Source organism: Peromyscus eremicus, chromosome 14 (assembly GCF_949786415.1).
Source record: "Peromyscus eremicus chromosome 14, PerEre_H2_v1, whole genome shotgun sequence".
Taxonomy (NCBI): Eukaryota; Metazoa; Chordata; class Mammalia; order Rodentia; family Cricetidae; genus Peromyscus; species Peromyscus eremicus.
Window position 1 is genome coordinate 62,046,383 of NC_081430.1, and position 15,106 is coordinate 62,061,488.

A 15,106-nucleotide genomic window follows, 5' to 3' on the forward strand; every position below is an offset into this window, starting at 1 on the left:
GCAAATGTACTTGACATCAGATGATTGCATATTTATTTTTTCACATGCTAAGCATCCATACACGTGGAACCTTGTTTAACCATCACCACAGTCATGGAAGTGAACACACATCTCATCCTGAACACATCCACAGGCAAGAGGTGACATCTTGTGAATTTAGTTTTCACTGCACATTGGTGGTGTGCCATGACTTTGTTGATTCACAGTCTGGTCTCCATAAAAATATCTTTTATTCTTTCACCTGATTTGGGTCAGTATTTGTATTATCTAGTTGTTTTAGTAATTTATACAGTGCAGAACTTATCCCCTGTACTAGGCTGCTACTCTCAGGGAAAGAAACAATAGAACGTATAAACATCAATGTACATGCAATTTTACCCTATATTTCATGGCTATCAGATCATTGGCTGCACACTAGAGATGCAGAGAACCTGGCACCTGCTCAGTTCATGACACTGGGTACGTTAAAGATCCCAAGTCAGTGCTGGGGGCTTGGAAGCTCCCTGCAAATGTAATATCAGAAGCACCTCTGGTATTAAGTTCTTTTTGGAAGGCTGAAAGAGATGGAGAGTGCCAGTCACAGGAAATCACAGCAGCAGCAACAATCTACTGTATCTAGTGGTAGGCATGGTGACATTATTAGTCTCAAGCAATAGATATTTGAGACTTCCCATAATTTTTATGAAGTTTAATCAGTCCAAGAAACTGTGGCTCCTCTTTCTGTGAAAGAATACAGTGAAATATGTCCTTACACTAGAAAGTTGTATCCCAAGTTGCCAAGTCTCTGTATCACAGATATATTCTGAAAAAAATATGGCAAGTCTTAGTCCCTCCAGCCTGTAGCCCTTGGACAATAATAAAGTCTCACTTATTGTCCTGGGGACATAGCTCATTTGGTAGAGTATGTTTTGCATGCCTGAATCCCTGTGTTCATTCCCACCTTTGTATGAGAAGCAAGAGGTTAGAGGAGGAAAATTGTCAGTTTGAGTTGTGCTTGGTCTATATGAAACTGTGTGCCAAATAAAAATAGAGAAGAAATAAGGATTGAAAAAACAAGAAAATTTACTTAGTATAAATTTCTAATTTTACATAGAAAGATAAGTTTTCATAACTATACTCTGTATGTGTAAACTCTTTTCCTGTCTTTATATAAATTATTAAATAATTTAATAGGAAATTAAGATGAGAAAAACTGAAATATAATAATTTAAGAAATGCTGTGTAAGATTCAGTGAATAATGAGATTGCATTGAATTGATAGAACAAAATGTGGCTGTAGGCACAGCTCAGTGGTATAGTATGTCAGCCCTAAAGCTCTAAGAATTTTCCTCAAAAAATAAAAAAAACTAGTATATAAACATATATACTATCTGAGATTATTCTTTGAACAATGACAAAAACACATTTTGAAGACCTGTGTTAACCATTTATTTTCTCTAGGGCTGACCTTTCCCCCCAGCAAAGATATCTGCTGCTCCCCACTACAAAGGTACTCGCAGCAATTCTGTGACATCCCTAAAACACTCAGTGGGCCTATTTCCTTCCATGACATATCTTCTGCTCTTTGGATTTTCATTGACTTGCCTTTCTCTCACCACAAGCTAGATCTGTTCTTTCTCAGAGCAAAGATCCACCTGGCCCCTTAGAGACTTGCCTGCAGTGCACCACCAGGTCATCCAGCTCCTTCCTCTCCCACAGTGTACTCTCTTCCTGTGACCTTCCTCCTGTAGATGTAACCAACCGTCTTATTAAATAAGAAACACAGAGCCGATTCAGAGAAGAAAGCCAAGAGGTCAGAACTAAGAGCCTTACCCTTCCTGCTTCAGCTATCCTGCTTCAGCCAAGAGAGCTCTCCGAAAAAGAGGCCTACTTCCTGTGTGTACGTCTTTAAATACTCTAGATGTTCTGCCTTCTCATTGGTTGTAAACTAAACACGTGACTGCCTTGTCATTGCCTGTATGTACCACCCTCCAGGTCCTTAAAGGCGTGCGCCACCACCGCCACGCTCTTGCTATGGCTCTATAACTCTGACCCCCAGGCAACTTTATTTATTAACATACAATTAAAATCACATTTCAGTACAAGTAAAATACCACCACATTTCCCCTTTTCTATTTTAATAAAAAGAAAAAAAAGAAAAAGGTTATAACTAACAAAAGAAAAACTATATACAAAAGTACAATAACTATATACAATATATACAAATAATAAATGTCTAAACAATGTCTAGTCCATTTGTATTTGACAAATTCAGAGATGATAATTTCCTTATCCTATTTTGTTAAGTCCAAAATGTATCTAATTCACTTTCTATCCTAATTAATCTTCAACTAACTAACCTTCAACTATAACTAACTAATCTTCAACTCCCTCAGAGACCCAAGAAGGAAATAATATTAGCTAACAAAAATAAAAACAGAAAGTGCATGCAAGCAACTTCCAAAAAATTTGTGAGTTGACAGAAACAGCCAACTGCCTGGACAGTCACCTGAGGTTTCTCCGCAATGCTGGGGCATCATCTTCAGCCTATATAGGCTTAGCATATCTGACAGACTCATTTGTGAAGTAGGATGTACACAAGGTCAACAGTTCAACCTCACATTCGTTGAGAGCAGTCCATGCACCAGAAACACCTGAATTCCACTAATGTCATGTCATGATTCAGGATTTTAAATTCTGGAAAATGTTGATGGTTTTTTAGTTCAGCTCTCCATTCTTCTTGGCTGTGTACATATGGCTTCATCTCAGCATCCCGTTCTTCTCCACATCTCTCTATCAAATGCCAGTCTACTATTGAGAGGCGTGAGCTTAGTTACTCTTCAAGAATAACTGTTTCAGCTGCTATTCCACAGCACATCAGAAGCTATCAGCCCACTGCCTGTTCAGCTGCCTTCGAAGAAAAGGGCACTGTACCTTTTCTGAGTTGCGAAGGCCACGTCAGGGATGGTGCCATATTGTCCTGGTCTCAGAAGATGCCTTTTGATAAAGCCATAACCACGCTTGTTTAGGCAAGAATCAGTAGTCCTTTGTTTCATGTCCTGTCTGTCCATTTTGTCATCAGTTGATTCGAGGATACTTTGTTGTCCAGTGGCTAACTTTTGCCACAATGAAAGCTAACTCCATACGCAGTTTCTTCAATGCCCATATTTTCTCTGAAGTAGATTGGTACTGCCAGGAGCCGACATGTCTCATAGTCATAACAAAAAAGAAAAATTTTCTAAGTTATTAAAACATTTTAAATGCCATATTCTGTAGATCTCTGAAGGGTTTGAAGATGACCTATCTAAAATATATATGCTCAATTTTTAAAACATATCTAATATGACTACAAGTTCTATTGTAATGTCTAACTACTAACTATCATTTCTTTATATCCTAATGGTAATAATAATATTCAAGGATCAGAAAATTGCATTGTTAAATGAACGATATAAGTACAATTAGAAATATACATATAGCATTTTCTAACAATATCAATTTCAATATATATAATTTGTATACAATATAAAACAATCCAATCCAATGTAAAGTATTTAAAACTAGTAATTGTCTTTTTCTTCTTTCTTTCTCTCTCTTTTTTTTTTTTAAATAAGAACCTTAAATCTAATCTGCTTAGTCTTTTTCCTAACCCTTGACAACTTGTAACCAACCCCCCTAAACAATGAAAATCATCCCAGACCCAAAACCCATTAAAAAGACCAAAAAACCACCCACCCCACACCACCTCTTTGGGAATGTGGGCGTCGTATTCTTAAAATTGCTTCCTGCTGGGTATGGGCGAAGTTATCTTTATCCTGAAAGAAAAATTTTAGGTTAATTGTCAAATTCTAGGAAAGGTAACTATATCCTTCATTATCCATTCTGTGTATAATGCCAAAGTTCAGGGTTTATCTCAAGTCCTTATTCAAGTAGTCTTTGAGACTGGATCATCTCAGCTAGTCATCTCAAAATTGCTGTGAGCACCTTGCAGTTCAAAGCTGATCTGTAGGTGATGTTTGTCAGCTTAGTGATGTTATTATTGTCCACGTGGAATTGTTGTTGTTGTGGGGCCCCAACTTCTTCCTGGAGACTTCAGTTGATGTTAGGCCTGGCCGTGAATTCCTGCAGAAAACTGATAAGAGACTCGAACACAAAGACATATATATGCAGCTAATTGAAGCCTTTTTTCTAGAATTAATCAGTACTCTATATGACCATTCATATCTTAGCAAAGTTTAAAATGTATATATATCTATATATCTATATATCTATATATATTAATCTTGTAAGTTTTGATATAAAATTTATACTTTAAGAAAAGTTTAAAGAATCAGAATAGAATCAAAGAGTTGAGATTAGTAATAGAATAGTCCTTTAATTAATTTGGCTTTTCTCCTGTCTCATAGCAGAAGATGGCTCTTTTATTCTGGCATGATACAGGGAGTTTGCATTTTCCTTTTAACAACATGCTTGAGTTTAAAGAAGGAGAGAGCCATTCTCCAACTCCAAAGTCAGCTTTAAATTTTAATTGGACTGGGACTATTAGAAGACCAATAGTGTTAAATCTTTAGAGAAAAGCAGAAACAAACATTTAGGAAGACATAAAATTTTTTAGATAATATATACCCATACGCCATTTCACTCTGCTTCCTGGGATAGATGATTTGTCCCTTTTCTTCAGTTGTCTTATTTGTCCAGTGTTCTTCAGATTCCTTAACCTTCATTCTCCTAAAAGACAAAAACAAAAACCTTTCCCCAAGACTAATTTTGGGGATGTTCCTTTTTGGCAAGTTATTATCTGATTAAATGAAAAGACATGTGTTACTGGTATAAGTTAGTTTAAATTGGATGTTCATGTTGGTTGATGAGCTATCACCTCCTCTAATTAAGAGGTTTCTCTTGTTCAAATCGAACCTTTATCAATTTTGATGGTACCCACAACTTATCTTCTCCTGTAGAAACAAAAGCAAAACCTCGTCCCCAATGTAACACATACCCTGGTTTCCATTCTGAGGTCAGCACATCCTTAAAATATATAGGCTGATTTAATTCTGTAGTTTTTTCTATTATCCAATGTCTCTCTGCAGCTGTTGTTCCTTTCTCATTGGCATTAAGAAAATTCAAAGTTAATAGAGCATTATGCAGTCTATTTCTGGGGGTTTTTGTTGCCCCTTTCTGTTTATTTAGCATATCCTTTAGAGTTCTGTTTGATCTTTCTATAACTGCTTGACCTGTAGGATTATGTGGTATTCCTGTAATATGCTTTATATTGTAATAAGCAAAAAACTGTTTCATTTTAACAGAGACATATGACGGAGCATTATCAGTTTTGATTTGTGCAGGTATACCCATGATGGCCATAACTTCTAGCAAATGAGTGATTACAGAATCAGCTTTTTCAGAACTCAAAGCAGTTGCCCACTGAAATCCTGAATAAGTATCGATAGTGTGGTGTACATATTTCAGTCTTCCAAATTCTGCAAAGTGAAACACGTCCATCTGCCAGATTTCATTCCTCTGAGTACCCTTTGGGTTACATCCTGCTGGTAATGGTGTTTGATTGTAGAAGGAACAAGTAGGACATTTCTTTACTATTTCTTTGGCTTGTTGCCAGGTTATGGAAAAATCCTTTTTTAAACCTTTACTATTGACATGATGTTTTTTATGACATTCTGAGGCCTCCAGCACATTTCCTATTAATAACTTATCAATCTCATCATTGCCTTGTGCTAGAGGGCCTGGCAGACCAGTATGGGATCGAATGTGAGTTATATATAAAGGATGACTCCTTTTCCTGATTGTATCTTGTAATTGAATAAATAATGAAGTTAATTCTGAAGCATCAGGGATAAATTCTGCAGTCTCAATATGTAATACTACTCTTTCAGCATACTGAGAGTCAGTTACTATGTTGAGAGGTTCTGAAAAATCCATTAATACCAACAGAATAGCATATAATTCTGATTTTTGAACTGAATTATAAGGACTTTGAACCACTTTACTTAAATTTTCTGATTTGTAACCTGCCTTTCCTTGTTTGTTGGCATCTGTATAAAATGTACGAACTCCAGATATGGGCTTTACCCGTACAATTCGAGGCAAGATCCAATCAGCTCTCTTTATAAGATCAATTCTATCGCTTTTGGGATATTTGCTGTTAATTTCTCCCAAAAAATTACTGCAAGCTCTTTGCCAAGGTTCACTTTCTGTCCATAATTTTTCAATGTCCTCCTTAGTTAAAGGTACAACAATTTCTGCTGGGTCTATTCCTGCTAATTGACGAAGTCTCAATTTTCCTTTCCAAATCAAGTCAGAGATTTTTTCCACATAAGTTTTTAATTTTTTGTTTGGTTTATTTGGTAAAAATATCCACTCTAATATGATATCTTCCCTCTGCATTAATATTCCTGTAGGAGAATGCCTAGAAGGTAAAATAACCAAAATGCAATCCAGCTTTGGATCAATACGATCGATATGCCCTTCATGTACTTTCTTTTCTACCAAGGCCAATTCTTTCTCAGCTTCAGGTGATAACTCTCTTGGACTATTTAGGTCCTTGTCACCTTCTAAGGTTTTGAACAAATTATGCAGTTCATCATTTTTTACCCCAACAATAGTTCGTAGATGAGAAATATTTCCAAATAATCTTTGAAAGTCATTAAGAGTCTGTAGTCTATCTCTCCTAATTTGCACCTTTTGGGGTCTAATTTTTTGTAGCTCTATTTTATATCCTAAATAATTAATAGAATCTCCTCTTCGTATCTTTTCAGGAGCAATTTGTAATCCCCAGCAAGGCAAAATTTTCTTTACGTCTTCAAATATTCTTTCTAAAGTATCTGCATTTGAGTCAGCTAGTAAAATATCATCCATATAATGATAAATTATAGATTTAGGAAATTTTTTACGTATCACTTCCAATGGCTGTTGTACAAAATATTGGCACAGAGTTGGGCTATTCAACATTCCCTGTGGGAGGACCCTCCATTGAAATCTTTTAACCGGTTGAGAATTATTATAAGTAGGCACTGTGAAAGCAAATCTTTCTCTGTCTTTTTCTTGTAACGGTATTGAAAAGAAACAGTCTTTTAAATCAATAACTATGAGAGGCCATCCTTTTGGTAACAGAGTAGGCAGAGGAATTACAGATTGTAGAGAGCCCATTGGCTGAATTACTTTGTTAATTGCTCTAAGGTCTGTTACCATTCTTCATTTACCAGATTTCTTTTTAATAACAAATACAGGAGAATTCCAAGGGCTGGTTGATTCCTCAATATGCTGAGCATTTAACTGTTCTACCAGCTCTTCTAAAGCCTGGAGTTTCTCTGTTGTTAAAGGCCATTGCTGGACCCATACAGGCTTGTCTGTTAACCATTTTAAAGGTAGAGCTGTTGGTGTCTTTGGAAGATCATCAGTTGTTGTGCCCTGTTCTTGTATAATATGGATGGCTGGTGACCACTCAGAATAATGCCTTCTAATATTTCTCTCAGAAACATGTGCTAATTTATGATTTGTTTCTGAGATTGGAGGGATGTTAATCTGAGTATTCCATTGTTGCAACAAGTCTCGACCCCACAAGTTCATAGCTATGTTAGCTACATATGGTTTCAATTTTCCTCTCTGTCCTTCTGGACCTATACACTCGAGCCATCTTGCACTCTGTTTCACCTGAGATAATGTCCCAATTCCTAACAGTTGAACATTTACCTCCTGAAGAGGCCAAGTTGGATGCCAAAATTCTGGTGCAATTATGGTAATGTCCGCACCTGTGTCTACCAGACCAGACAACAAAACACCATTTATTTTTATCGATAATTTTGGTCTTTGTTCATTAATAAAAGTTTGCCAAAAAATTTTCTTTATATTTGCTCCTGAATTTTCTATTCTATCTGTTTCATCATCCTGACCAGCATGACTTATTCCAATAGGTATTTGGTTATTTAATTGCTCTGGGTAGGGGTTTCCTCTACGACTGCAGGAAAGGTTTGAACTGGATTTGCTATTGGGGCCTGCATGAGGCCCCTCTGGGAGTTTCCCGAAGACTGAGGCAAAGGATTACCCTGTCTGTCCCTTGTTGATCTACATTCATTGGTCCAGTGTTTTCCCTTACCACACCTTCTGCATACTCCAGAAGGAAGGGGCTTTCTGTTGCCATTGTTCCTTGAAGAAACATTGTTTCTAGGAATGACCTGTTTACAGTCCCTTTTCAAATGTCCTTGCTTTCCACATCCAAAACATCTAACATTCCTCAAACCTTTTGAAATTGCTTCTCCTACCCATGTATCATCATGCTCATGAGCTTCAACATTAACCGTATCTCTAATCCAATCTTCCAAAGGTGCAGATCTTGCCTTTAATGGCCTGATTATTGTTTTGCATGCTGCATTCGCATTCTCAAAGGCCAAAGATTCAATTATTATCTTACTAGCTTCTGAATCCGGGACCATTCTCTTTACTGCTGAAGCCAGTCTTTGTAAAAAATCTGTGAAAGATTCTTTTGGGCCTTGTACAACCTTTGTAAATGACTCAGTTTTTTTTCCTGGTTCCTCAACTCTGTCCCATGCATTCAAGGCTGCTGTTCGACATAAAATTAGGGTTTGGACATCATATAAACATTGTGTTTGTGCTGAAGCATATTGACCTTCTCCAATAAGCTGATCCTGGCAGACTTGTATTCCTTTATCCCTCCACTGCTTTTCTATGTTTTTAGCTTCGTCCTTGAACCAAGTTAGCCACTGAAGCCTTTGACTGGGTTCAAGAACACCTTGTGCCAGCTCCTGCCAGTCCTGTGGTACAATCCTATTATATGTTGACCAAGAGTTTAACATTTGCTTTACATATGGGGAATGCATATCATAAGATACTATTGCCTCCTTAAACCTTCGTAAATCTATCATATCAATTGGAGCCCAAATATTTTGTGTAGTCATTTGATCAGGCGACTGCTGTATGGTTACTGGACAAACTAAGGGTGACTGTGTGAAAACAGGCTTTCTTTCTGTAACCCTATGATCCAATCTTGAAGCAGCTTCACTGTTAGTTTCTTCTGTCTGAGTTTTTACAGGTTTAATAGGTTTTTCTAAAGCTGTCATCCTGGCACTTAAATTGACTATCTTTTTAAATAGTAAAATGAGGATAAACATAGTAATAAAATGCATAATTCGATCAACAGTAATCTTCTCATATAGCTGTTCCATTGTCAGACTGTCTAAAATTGCAAACAAATTTTCTTCCAATGTACACAGAAAACCCATTTTTTTTTAATGTGGAAAAATTTTTTTCCTTTTAAATAATTTTCTTTAAAATATCTGATATGTTAAGTGACTTACCAAGTCCTTGTAGAACAGTACCAATCCGAGGGAATTTCAAACAGCCACCTAGTGTCTGAGGTGCGAGTCCAGAGAGAGAGAGAGAGAGAGAGAGAGAGAGAGAGAGAGAGAGAGAGAGAGAGCAAGCGTAGCCACAAGTTCTGCCTAAGAGCTTGAATCCAGCCACGTGTTCCCGCTTGAGCCTAGTCAAGCCTTGGCTCTGGCTACCTTAAGCTCCAACCACGTGCGTTGGTTTTACAGGCAGGGGCCCTGTTCGGCAGGGCAGGCCTGAGTTGTTTGTAACACTGGCTTTAAGCAAGTAGCTCAAGGTTGGTCCGGCCTGAGGCCAAGCCGACCTGGGCCCGGGCTAGGGAGCCGGCCGCCCTGGCGGGAACCCGGACCTGCCGCCAAGCCAAGTTAAGCGGTTTTAATGGATTCTTATCACGTTGGGCGCCAAATGTAGATGTAACCAACCGTCTTATTAAATAAGAAACACAGAGCCGATTCAGAGAAGAAAGCCAAGAGGTCAGAACTAAGAGCCTTACCCTTCCTGCTTCAGCTATCCTGCTTCAGCCAAGAGAGCTCTCCGAAAAAGAGGCCTACTTCCTGTGTGTATGTCTTTAAATAGTCTAGCTGGTCTGACTTCTCATTGGTTGTAAACTAAACACGTGACTGCCTTGTCATTGCCTGTATGTACCGCCCTCCAGGTCCTTAAAGGCGTGCGCCACCACCGCCACGCTCTTGCTATGGCTCTATAACTCTGACCCCCAGGCAACTTTATTTATTAACATACAATTAAAATCACATTTCAGTACAAGTAAAATACCACCACATCCTCCACATGCTACCATGTTGTCTTTGCTCTTTACCATATCTTAGGCAGTCTTCACCGTGGTCTTGCTTCTCTGAACTCCTGGGTAAACATTGTTCTTACATAGTACCTAGGCCTCCTACTCCTCAACGTTCTTGCTTCTAAGTGCCAACAGTCTGCCCTGTTTTTGCAAAATCTTTCATCCCCATGCCTTCTTTATCAGAATAGTAGTATTTGGTTTTCTTCTAGGTCCCAGGGCTATCTAGTATTAGGGTTCTTGACCACCTGAGCAGTGTCAGGAATAGGTATAATTACATGGAGTAATTCTGAAATACAATCAGAAATTGGTTGGTTATGCCAACAAAAGATATTCTACCTGCATGTTAAGGTAAACAGCAACCCAGCTATAATACCTTTGGACCTACAATGGTGTCTTGCCTGCAAAACACACATATTTTCTGTGTTCTAAAAACTTCTCCTTATACCCTCAGATAAATTCCTAATTCACTTATTAATGAAGCTCTTATTTTTAAATTTTAGATGGAGACTATTGCAGATATCAACATCAAGTAAACATGCAGAGAACAAGTGACCCTGGAATGCACAAATGAAGTTGATACGTCTTCAATGTTAACCCTACACCAAAGGCTCAGAAAAGTCATGAAGAGGGTACAGAAAGAGTATAAAATTCACAGGACTAGGATGCCACTATAAGATGGTATCTTCTGGACAGTATAGGGATGCTACACCCATGAAATCTTGATAATGTTGATGTCTAAACCAGGCGAACATAGTATAACAGGAAATGTCTCAGGTCTCCACCCATAAGTGAAGAGTTACAAGTAATCAATGGCTGTTGAGAGAGAGAGAATGAGTTTTCTTCTAGACAAGCTACCTGATGGGTTATTGAATCCCAAGTGGACTGCAGTAAACTCATAAACATATACATAAGTATAACTGAGCTCAATGTGTTAAACATACAGAGAGAGAGAGAGAGAGAGAGAGAGAGACAGACAGACAGAGACAGAGACAGAGACAGAGAGACAGAGAGAGACAGAGATAGAGACAGAGACAGAAACAAAGTCAGAGACAGCAGAGAGAGACTTGTAAATGTTAACTAAAGTTGAAGAAGTCATGAATTTTTAATGAGTGAGAGTTGGACATGGGAAGAATTTGAGTGGGGATATTGATATGTACACTACTCAGTTTAAGAAATTTTAAAAATATTTCAATCGAAAAACTTTAAAATCAACAATGAAATCTTTTCTAACACAAAACTACTTGGTCAGTGGCTTTTGTTCAGTACAATCACTTAATGGGAGGACCTAGGAATCCCACCCAGCCTGTTTTCCTCTGCTAGGGCTGCAAGATAGGGCTGGGATGGTTTACAGGAGCACAGGAGGATTTGTATGCATTTCTTGCTCTGTATAAAAAGCTCTGCATTAGAAGTATTTGACATATGAATGCCTAGAGCAAAGAGACAAAACTGAATAACACAGAAAGGATTTAACAATTATCCATTATTTATTACATATGTGTGATAGAATTCAAAGTCTTATTCTATTGTATTTTTTAACTGAGACACCACTTTGCCTTATTTGTTCCACAGAAAGCCATTTTAATACAATGTTGATAATTTTAGAAGGATTAGCAAAGTTTTGTGGATGTTGAATCCACTTATGAAATTGAAGAAATAGTTTTCAAGAGTGTAGTTTAGTGTTGATTCATGCAAAGTGACTGGTATGTGGTACCCAGAATTGAAAACAATTATTATGCACATTCTACATACTATTATTTTCTATAAATAACTTCTAAAAATTTGAATCTTTCTTTTTACATTTATAAGTCTGGTATAGGCTGTGCTGGATATAGAACTCTGGTACATCAGGTCACTATTTTAAACATTTTCAGACTAATAAAGGAACCATGTGTATGAGTTCCTAAAGGTGGAAAATAATCTAGAGCCTACACTTTAGGGTCCGGCTCTGATGTCCTTCCATTTCTCCAGTTCAGCCCCCTCCCTAGGACATGACACTATACTGATTGGGGGTGAAACTCAGTGTGAAGAGCCTTGAAACTGCCTCTCTGTGAGATAGGATTGAAAGGTTCTAGGTTTCCAACAGAGGAATTCATCCTGTTATGAGATAAACTGTTTACATGGTGATCGAGAGAGACTTTGAACTTGGTCATTTCTGTTATTGAAGCATCCACAGAAGAGTGACATATCCTAGGAACTAACTGAACTTCATGTTAGATCTTGTATCTTTCTAGGTGATGGTGTCCTGGGCCTTGTATGTGGTTAAATGAGAGTAATCAACTGTGAAGTAGAGTCAGGAAACACCCCTGCTGGCCTCTGAACCTGCTCCCCAGGCTCTGTGTAACTAATTTATTTTTAATTTTTGTTGCTTTATGGCAAATATTTAGTAATGTTATTGATCATACAAACTTGACATCATTTAAAAATCATATTCAATATCAGACTATGTCCCTCTGTATTTACTTTGACAGAATCTCAGTCCCATGTAGAGATGGCTCTGAAATGTTTTTGGACAGTTTTATAACCTCTCAGAAATCCTGTACAAGACAGAAAGTTTGTCCTAGGAATTGTGTGTAACTGTGAGGTATCAGCCTAGTCATAAGGTAGAATTCTGTGGAAGATGGAAGCTTTGTCTCTCCTTGAGAAATTCAGCCTGTCCCCACAGAAGTCTGCTGTGGGATGGTCTGTATGTCAAATCTGTTCCTCTGATTGGTCAATAAATAAAACACTGATTGGCCAGTGGTCAGGCAGGAAGTATAGGCAGGACTAACAGAGAGGAGAAATGAGAGAACAGGAAGGTGGGAGGAGACACTGCCAGCCGCCGCCATGACAAGCAGCATGTGATGATGCCAGTGAGCCATGAGCCACGTGGCAAGGTATAGATTTATAGAAATGGATTAATTTAAGATATAAGAACTAGATAGCTAGAAGCCTGAGCCATTAGGTAAAACAGTTTAAATAATATAAGTGTCTGTATGTTTATTTTTTAAGTGGGCTGTCGGACTGCCGGGGTTTGGTGGAACTTGGAGAGAAAAATCTCCAGCTACAGAAATCAGCCCTATGAAACTTGCATGGGTCCATCCAATTCAAATCTAACAACAATCCAATATTCATACAACTCTTAGTCTTTCTGTTGATGGTCCCCCAGAATTTAGAGATAAGGGAACCCCTCTTTCATTTCAATCCTCTGTAGATTATTTTTGAACAAGAGATTTCATGATGTTGTTGAGAGTTTACATTGCACAGTCAAGAGCAGGCTGGCATTAGGTCTTGGATGACAAGGAATTTCTGTCCCTTTTACCTAGTGTAGGAGATACTACCTGAGTATCATGTGACCTGCTGGAAAAGGCCCAGAGGTTAAGGAAGGAAAATGATGAAATGTGAGAATAATTTCCAGAAGGAAAATAAATGCACTGGCAGGAAAACAGACATTCCAATCAACTCTCAACCTGAGGATGCTCATGTATGTGAGATGAGCCAGGTCAGGTGGGAAACAAATTTGGTTTTCTAGTCATGGGGTCTTGTTTCTCCAACTTATTGGCTTTTTCTGAATCTGTAAATAAATACATAAAACTGTTTATACAAGAGAATCCCACTGTCCACTGTGTTGTTTTCTGTTTCTTCTTCTTCTTCTTCTTCTTCTTCTTCTTCTTCTTCTTCTTCTTCTTCTTCTTCTTCTTCTTCTTCCTTCTTCTTCTTCTTCTTCTTCTTCTTCTTCTTCTTCTTCTTCTTCTTCTTCTTCTTCTTCTCCCTATTATTATTAGTATTATTATTGTTGTTGTTGTTATCAGTATGTTGCCATGCTATCTATGGCAATATTATTTCTGTTCCTGACATTCAGCCTTTGTACAGCCTAAGTGTATATGAATTCTCCTAATGAGAAACAAAACAAAAACATAAAACCATACATAAACAGGAATGATTGGATTCAGACATGTCAAAGTTATAACAGAGCCAAGAATCAAGAAAAGGGCTAATTGTGCATTGCTGCCTATAACAACAAAAAGTGTGTGTGTGTGTGTGTGTGTGTGTGTGTGTGTGTGTGTGTGTGTACATGTGTGTCAGGGCGACAACTGTGCACCATACACTGATGTCCATTCAGTGTCAATCTAGAACTTGAGACAAAGACAATCCAATTTCAGCAAACAGGATATTGAGCGTACAAGGCTCCTGATAACAAGAACTAGTAGTCTCTTACATTCCCAGCTTGGAATTCCACTGCTGTGGCCACAGTGTTATCTGAACAGGAGCCCAAAATGTTGTCAGTGTAGCAGACTCCATACCCTGTGGACTTCAGAGCATGACACGCAATAACATCTCTAACTCTAAAACAATATGAAATTTGATCACTACTACCAAAAGCAATCCAGAATGAGACTTACATATAAATAAATATATACAACTAGATTTATGAGGAAAGATAAAGTGATCCCCACAAATCTATAGGGACAAATGCCAATGAAATATTTGGTATGGTGTTAGGTACATCAAACTGAATTTTCAAAGTGGATTTACTTTGTCCTGATATTTTAATTTGTATTTTACTGCACAAATTCATATTACAGATATTCCCACCTACTCCTCCAACAGTTCTAGTCTCATATGTTTAATGGAATATATATATATATATATTATATATATATATATATATATATATATATATATATATATATATATAAAATGTTACATTGCCAGAGCTTGGTATTTTTTTTTGTTTCAATAAAGAAGCCTGTCAATGAATGGGATCACTTATAAAGATCTGGTTAAGGTATGGTGTATTGTAGGGAGCATCTGGAATCAGCATCTCTTGATTCTATGATGTCCTTTTAAAATGTTGACAAACACCTTATAGGACTGTGAATAGATGGCTGACAAATGGACACTCAGCATGATGTTTTCTGAGCAAGTCTCCAGGCTAATCCCTCAGATACTTTAGTTCTAGTGCAGCTTCCTGCTCCTCCAGGGTTTATGACA

The 15,106-nt window shown here is 37.7% G+C and overlaps 1 gene segment (V, D, J or C); it reads right to left on the reverse strand.

Annotated features, from left to right (window-relative positions):
* Positions 1 to 15,106, reverse strand: part of LOC131923898 (Ig gamma-1 chain C region secreted form-like) — a 549,642-nt gene that overhangs the window by 534,075 nt on the left and 461 nt on the right.